Below are 8,322 nucleotides of genomic sequence, written 5' to 3' on the forward strand. Positions count from 1 at the left end.
TTGCCATAACTTGAAAACCATGCATCCATTTGACAAACCGTTTTATGGGCGATTGTACAAGGTCGATGACAACATGCCTGAGCAGTTTCATGCAATTCCGGTGCCCGGTTTCCAAGGAATCAGCCTCCATCACCATCAGCCATTTTTGCATTTTCTCCATAACCGTGCATCCGTTTCAAAACGTGTTTCATGGGGAGATGCACATGGATGATAGTAGCCTACCCAAGCAGTTTCAGCCGATTCCGATGCACGGTTTCCGAGAAATCGACCTCTGAAATCTTCAGCCATTTTCCATTTTTATCGAAATCCGTGCATCCATTGATCACGAATTTGCTATGGGAGATGAATCATGATGGTAGGAACATGCCCACCAAGTTTCAGCTCAATCCGCTTTGGCGTTTGGGAGAAATGTCGAAAACAAGTTCTGGTTCGGGGAAGATGCAGCAACAGCAGCTTGAATGTGCAGATTTGAACGTGGAAACGATTGTCTGGAGCTTGGATCCGTCCAGAGGACACCTACACAGAGAAAAAACAGCCATGAATCATCAATCAAGCCACCATGCAACCACATCAACACATGCATGCAGCAAAGCTTCACGGCAGCCAACTGACTTCGAGGTACGTGACTTAACCTTGTTCCTCTGTTGCATGAATGTAATTCGAAGCATTGCATGAACGAATGAGATGGTTGTGGTTAAGAGAATCGGTGGCCAGCCAACTGGACACCCTCATCTAGTTCAACAGCGCTCGGTGGGTGGATACGCCACGTGTGCTCAGCCAACTCAGGAAGAAAATTGAAAACGGGCAGTGGTGAACAGTTAAACTTCAGCGTGCTTGATGGTAAGTGATTACAGGCAGAGGACTACAGTTCATAGTTAAACACTGCAGTGGAGATAACCGTTTGCATGGCCAACACATGTCTCTGCCACCTCACTCCAAAAATCACGCAGAAATCTGAGTGCTCAGCTGTTGGTCAACTTGCACTTGCAACGTGATTCACTCGAAGTGTATTCAAATTCAGGTATTGCTTCCCTTTTTGCAAAGTTACGTACTCTGAAATGCGAGCTCATGCTGTGGAACTATTGTTTGTCTTGTCTCAAGATGGAGATAAACGAAAATTAGCAGAACATCTTGAAGAAAAATATATGAAATGGTTAGCAAAACTTATTTCAACATCTTCAAATTTGGTCTTGGCGGTTCTTCCATGGCTCTGTTTGGCAGCGGAGGTGGTGGTATTTGCACCAAAGCAGCAGATGTAGGTGCTGATCTTGTTGGCAAGGTTGAGAGGAACATTCCTGAAGACGATCCACGCAACCCAGCTGTCATTGCTGATAATGTTGGTGACAATGTTGGAGATATCGCTGGTATGGGATCAGATCTATTTGGGTCCTATGACTGAATCTTCCTGTGCAGCTCTGGTTGTTGCATCCATATCATCATTTGAAAACTCTCATGATCTTACTGCCATGTGTTATCCCTTGCTTATTAGTTCAATGGGTATCATTGCTTGCTTAATCACAACTCTGTTTGCAACTAACATATTTGAGATCAAGGCTGTGAAGGAAATTGAGCCTGCATTGAAAAAGCAACGTATTATCTCCATAGTAGTGATGACTATTGGCATTGTTGCTGTAAGCCTAGTTGCATTGCCTTCATCCTTCACTATCTTCAATTTTGGTGCCCAGAAGGGTAAAGAACTGGGAGCTTTTCTTCTGTGGTGCTATTGGTTTGTGGTCTGGCCTTGTTATTGGTTTTGTCACTGAATACTGCACTAGTAATGCTTACAGCCCTGTCCAAGATGTTGCCGATTCATGCAGGACTGGAAGCAGCAACTAATGTTATATTTGGGTTGGCTGTGGGATACAAATCTGTTATTATATTTGCTATTGCAGTAAGCATTTTATGAAGCAAAGAAAGCTGCCGCAGTCGGAAAGTATTGTCATGTCAGGAACAGAAACGCGAATCAAGGTTAACCAATGGAAAAACAGTGATTCCCATCCAGCTTCGGCATGCAATATCTATTCTCGGGCAGTTCATTGAAGCTAGCAGACTGTTTCTACAGGAAGCTAGCAGACTGTTTCTACAGGAAGCTAGCAGACTGTTTCTACAGGAAGACAGAGACTGTTTCTATAGGAAGCCAGCGAACAGTTTCTACAGGAAAGTTTGAAAAGCGGGAAGCCAAAGGATAAATCGACCGAGATGCTAGCCAAGGAAGTCACCAAGGCCATCAAAGACAAGGGGAGAGATTTGGTTGCTCAGAGGATGAGCAACACTTTCAGTAGAGGGGTGATGATGAGCCCCAAAAATGTACAATTATTTGGGCTCATTCAACCTCCTAATTTGACTTAGTCCACCATTCTCATTTGTTTATTGCATGTTTTGATTATTTTTATGTTAATAGAGTGAATTTGGTTAGTCATTATGCCAACGAGTCTAATGGGTGCTTTGTGTAGCCTTGTTGGTCAACTTGGAGACAAAATTGAAGGTCTTAATGAGCACTTGGCAGCCAAATTCGTGGGAGAACAAGCTAGAGGATTTGTAGGAAGGTGTCCCCCTCATTTATGGACCCTTACCTCGAATTCTCCACCATCAGCTCGGAGTTCAAAGGCCACCAAATCAATGAGCTCAAGGGCAGCCAAGCAAGTCAAGTTGGACTGCTGTTAACTACAAGTCTTGGGCAGCCAAGTCCCTAACTTTTAGGAGGACTGTTGGGTCCTCAAATTGTATAAATAAGAAGGCTTGGGGCCTCATTTTGGTTAGCTAGTTGGGAGTCATTTTCGTAGCTAGTTAGTCATTTTGTTTTAGCCATTAGTTAGCTAGCTCGTAGTTCGATTTTTAGGCCATGGATTAGCTTTGCTTTCATCTCATTCTCAAGCTCTCCTTATGGATAGTTTTGATGTACTTTTCATTTCTTGATTAATAAATATGGATCCAGCTTTGCACCAGCTCTAAATCTCTCTTGGGAGGCTGTAGTTCTTGGGGTTGGGCCCATCTCAAGCACCCAGTACCTCCCTTGTTTATATTTATGTGTCTTTGCTGCATTCTCATAATAAAAACTGTTATTTAGATTTAAATGTTGTGTTGTTGTTTAGGTCGCTTTTGATGATTAGAAAAGGTTTTTAATGTTCAGATTTGCTTGATAGGTTAATCACAGGAAAGATATTCAGAAAAAGGTTGCCAAACACCTTGGATCTCACCTCCCCCTTTGTGGAATCATGAGCTGGGACCAATGTGACTTTGCTGCCAACAAAAACACTTTCTTTGCTTCCCCATGCAATCATTAGTGTTTGAATCTCATTTGCAGAACTTGATATCGGTTTGGATGCACGTTTAGGTTTATAATCACTTAGTTTCATAGTTGTTTCACATGGTTTCACTGCAAATAAACTTCTGTTCATTTCCTTTGTTGTTAGGTCAGATTAGAGTGAAGTAACTAGGTCATAGGTTTTATAACTAGATCTTCGTTTTCTTGCATGTCTTTGTTGGTTCAGTTGTAAACACTATGCAGGGCACCTTCATCACCTCCTCGTTCATCTAAGCCTATTCCAGATCAGCTTCTCCATCACCAAGTCTGTTTCCTCATCTCCCATCTTCTCTTTTGCCAAGTAACCTTACCTTCTTCCCCATTGTTGTCTCAACTACCTTCAAGCCAAGTCAGCTTTCCACATCATCTCACCACTCCATCCATCAGTTCCTGGGTCACTTCAGACCCCCATCCTACCTCCATAACCATCCATGCATCTTCCCTCAACCATCCATCCTCAAAAATCCAATTCGTAAACATCCTGTAGAAGAATTACAGAACATCCTGTAGAAGACTTACAGGACTTTCCTGTAGAAACCCCTGCGGATTTCCTGTAGAAGTTCATAAACACGGTTGCATGTCATCCAAACTTTGTGAAACTCTCAGAGAGAATGTCAGGTATCCCTTAGACCCTCTCCTAGCCTCCCCAACCTTTCCCAAGCTTTCCTTCCTCCTTGCACCACCTCTGCACAACCAAACCCTAATAAGAACAAAATCACAATCACTCCATTCACTTAAGAAAAAAATACAAAAACATGTCTTTTCAGATGCAAGTAGCTTAGATTCATGCATTTGCACTTACTAGAGGTAATGGCATCATTGGTAGAGTTTCATTTACATTTTTGCATCATAGAGGTTAGACTAGTCAAATTAGGGTTTCCTAGGGTTTCTATGCTTTGATTTGCTTTCAGTTCATTTTCATCATGTAGATTAGTTTTCTTTGAGCTAGCTTTCGTCCATCATTCAGCAAGCTTCTTCTGAGAGCCTATAGAAGTTGGCTTGAGCCCTAGCGGACTTGTGCCAGCTGACCAAGTGACAGCTACGACAAGAGCTAGTACTTGTGCATATAGCACCGTCGCTTCCAAGTTTGTACGAACTACCGGGTTGATAAAATTAAGAGACAGGAAGCCCCAGGAGTTGTAGCATTATTGCTACAATACTGGAGCTCACCACAGGGATTTGACACAGTTTCTGCAGGTGGGTCTTTGTGGCAAGGTAGGAGTTTGTGCTGATGCCTTTAGCTGAGATGGATGATCAAGGAAGAATGAGAAGAAGGCTAAAGAGGGAAAACAATGACTTTGAATCCTCTCTAGACAGTGGAAAACATAAACATTAAACAAATTTGAAAGCTGAGCATGGCAAGCATGAATTCAAACTTTATCACTTCATTTGTTTAATAAGTTGCAGTAAAGAAAGAGATGGAACACATAAACACACTTACAATTACAATAAGAGAACACACCATCAACACAAGAGTCCACAAGAATCCCAATGATGTCTGCAAAACCCTGGTCTTCCTTTTCCTCAAATTGCAGAGATACAAGTAAAATATACAATAGGAGCTTCTCCCTCAAAAGTCCAACCATGAAAATGAGAAAGAGAAGGCATAATATAGATGATCTAACTCCTTTCCCCACCTCTAGGGGTCGAGCTCAGATTCCTAGGAGCTGTTTCAACTAATTCTAAACTGAGCACTAGATAATAGGCAGTCAAAACAACTTGCCTCTAAAACTTAGGAAACCTATCCATGCATTAAATATTTACCATTTACATCAAAGAATCTTCTAGAAGTGTTCAAGGAGAGTAAAAGTATCTAAGTGCCATGAAAATTACACAAAAATCCATCATTTACATGCCTCAAAAGTCAACCAAGATGAAAACAGTGTTTTGCTGGCCGAACTGGTCAAAACAGGCAAATTTCCCTGACAGGTCGCGCACATCACTCTGACTGGTCGCGCACATCACTCTGACTGGTCGCGCACATTCACAGCTCTGTTTGAGGGCCTTCCCGGTGTCCAAATCAGATGCAAGATAGCTCGTTGGAAAGGTCTGCGAGTCTAATTTCCAACCCCACTAGAATTTCTGAGTTTGGAGTTGATTTGACCCCTCAAAAGTCATTTATCCCAAGACAGCTTTCTGCAACTCAAAATAGGGGCAGAAAGTCAAAAATTGCATGTATTTTGAGCTTTTGGAAGCCCAAATCTCCATAAAATCTGAAACCCATCCATAGGCAAGTGTATTTTTGCATGAAAATTCCAAAAATGCAAAGTTTTCCCCGTTCTGAGTTGCCCCCATGTATGGTCGCGCGCGGGGTGAGACCCGTTAAATGGCCAAAACCTGTAAAATTCCCAAAAATGCCAAAAATGCTTCAAAACTCTCAAAATTTCTTGGGTTTGCTGCTAGGAGGATGCTAATGAGTATCATGGTGAGTGAGAGAGGCCTCAGCCAAGATACGGAGCAGGTTGGTCTTCTTCTTCCTCTTACGGGCCTCGGACAACCTCCTTTGGAACATCTTCATTTTCGCCTTGCAAACATGCATCCTTGCCCAATAGTGATTCTTCATGTTCCGTAGCAAACTCTTGTCCTCGTTTGCCTTCTCTAACAGCCTCTGCAAGTGTGCATTCACACGAATAAGCATGGATTCCCTCTCCTTGGGTAGCAAGTCACCGGGCCTCCTACGGTTGATGACTCGGTCACTTCGAATCCTCCACAGCTCATCCAACTCTTTCTCATCCTCAAGTTGCTTGTTGCGCTGCTCAAGATAGTTTATTGTCCATTGGGCCATGTCGAGCTTCTGCTGTAACAAGCGGTTTTCCGCCTCTCTTTGTCGGATGATCTCATGCAAATCTGAAGTGGGGGACCGAGCATCAAGATTAATGATGTCAACCTGTGTGTCACCGGCTCTCTCCTCCTCTGTCATGGGCTGTTTTCCCTCCCGTACTGTTGATGGAGAACGCGAGGCCCCTTCCACCTGGTGTGGAGATAACACTCGCTGACCTGTAGATGATGATGGCGAGACCCCTTCCACCTGCTGTGGAGAAAGTACTCGTCGAGCTGCTGCAAACAAGGTCCTGTGACCTCTCTGGTAGGTGACCTGAGGTGAGGAAGCAACCTCTCTCGGAACAATGATCTCGGGCTGGTGAGATGGACCTCCCTCCTCATAAATTACCTCTGGCTCTGGGTGCGGCTGTGATGGCACTGTAAAGAACTCATGAGAAATGAAGTCTGCCCATGGAATGCCCTGCTGACTCAACTGATGGGAAACAATGAGCTGGATGAGACCATGATGGCACAAACTCCTATACTGCTGAGCTGGGGACCGCCTCTGAAACACGGACACCATCCTCTGAATGTCCTGGAAGAAGAAAACCGGGATGTTCATCATCCTCACTCGGGTAAAGTGCATCAACAGGTGAATGTGATAAGAGAAGACCTGTGAAAATATCCCCTCACATGTGAAGTAATGCATGATAAGCCGCATGATCGGAGCATACTCCCCCCGGAGGAATCTGAAAGGAAAGACCCCCGACAAGTGGCTCATGAATGCTGGCCTGACATATGGCTCAAAATAAACATAATCCAACATTTTGCGCTTGGGCCACACTTCACCCACATCTGGTATCCCAGTAGCCTCTGAAATCACCTCCCGAGATAGCACAAAATTCACCCCTGCAAGAGTGACCTGCCCATCATGAAGGTGCAAAACAAATAAGCGGGCCAACTCCTTGTGATGCTGGATCTGAGCAAGCCTCTCACAAAACTGCAAACATGACATGTATCGAAAACAATTCACTGCCAAAGGGCAGGCCTGTAATTCTGCTAAAGATGTGGGCTCTTCTCTCTTATGATGACCACCTTTGCCACCCCTACGAGGCCTCTGCTGTACCTCAACCTCTGTGGAAGAAGACCGGTCATCACCTTGCTCATAGGTTTCAGTGGTTGACATGGTGCTTTTGAGCAAAGTGGAGAAAATAGACAAAGTTAACTGCTGCCCTGTTTGCAAAAACGCTGGGAAGTATGCTGTTTTCAAGGGGGAAAAATCATGAAGGAAATGTTAGGGGAGGGACTTTTTTTTTTTTTAAATAGGGAATGGAAAATATGTAAAAACGGGGAATTTTCAAGGGACAATTCACAAAATGTTAAGCATATAATCTCATCTACATCATCGGGAAATCATTTGCAAAGAAATATTTTTATTAGGGAAAACATGTATGAGAATAACAAAGGGAAAGGACATGCATTTCAACAGGGGTATGGGACAGCATTGTTCATTTGATTTTTTGTCTTCTAATGTACATCATAAGGTAAACTCTGTTTTCAAAGGGATTCATGTACATTTAGTCATAGAGGAACAAGGCTTCTTTTACATTTGGTCATAAGGGAAAAGGAATTTTATTTAAACAGGGATATTAGGGATAAAAGGGAAAACAGGACTTTGTCTTTTGGGAGACACAGCAACATTCCTTTGTAAACAATATTCAGAGCAGTATGTCTTTTTATAAATATATACAGCTGCATTTCTTTGTTTTTGTTTTGAATATACACATCCATCTTTTCTCTGTTTTGTAATAGCTATACACAGCCATATTGCCTCTGTTTTTGTAAGGAACATGCACAACAATCTTTGCTCTGTTTTTTTTTTGTTTTATTATTTTACCATTATATTGCTCTTTTCTTTTTACACAACATTTTTTTAATCCTTGCTGTGTGGAGGGCATTAGGGTTTTGGGAATGTATTTGAGAGGGGGATAGGGTTAGAAATTGGGAGATAGGAAATTTAATACTCTTTGCAAATGAGATAAGATAGAGACATATCATAACAATTGTGAATTTAATGGGAAACAATGGAGGGAATAAATGGGAGTTTAAAACCTTGAAAAAACACCAACCCTAGCACTATGCCTACATTGACAAGCAATAACTAAAATCCATTTCTCTTTACATCCTTGGTAGCAAATATATATGAACACAAGCCCATCATTCATATTTCAAGCATCCAACAGGTTAATAAACCCTAC

At 42.6% G+C, this 8,322-nt stretch overlaps 1 pseudogene; it reads left to right on the top strand.

The window, feature by feature from the left end:
- The first annotated feature begins 1,204 nt into the window (after positions 1-1,204).
- On the top strand, positions 1,205-1,906 carry LOC149260877 (pyrophosphate-energized vacuolar membrane proton pump 1 pseudogene; annotated as a pseudogene).
- Positions 1,907-8,322: the final 6,416 nt, after the last annotated feature.

Source organism: Pinus tabuliformis, chromosome 6 (genome assembly GCF_031772625.1).
Source record: "Pinus tabuliformis cultivar Carrire ecotype Pingquan chromosome 6, CPIR1, whole genome shotgun sequence".
In the NCBI taxonomy this organism is placed as follows: domain Eukaryota; kingdom Viridiplantae; phylum Streptophyta; class Pinopsida; order Pinales; family Pinaceae; genus Pinus; species Pinus tabuliformis.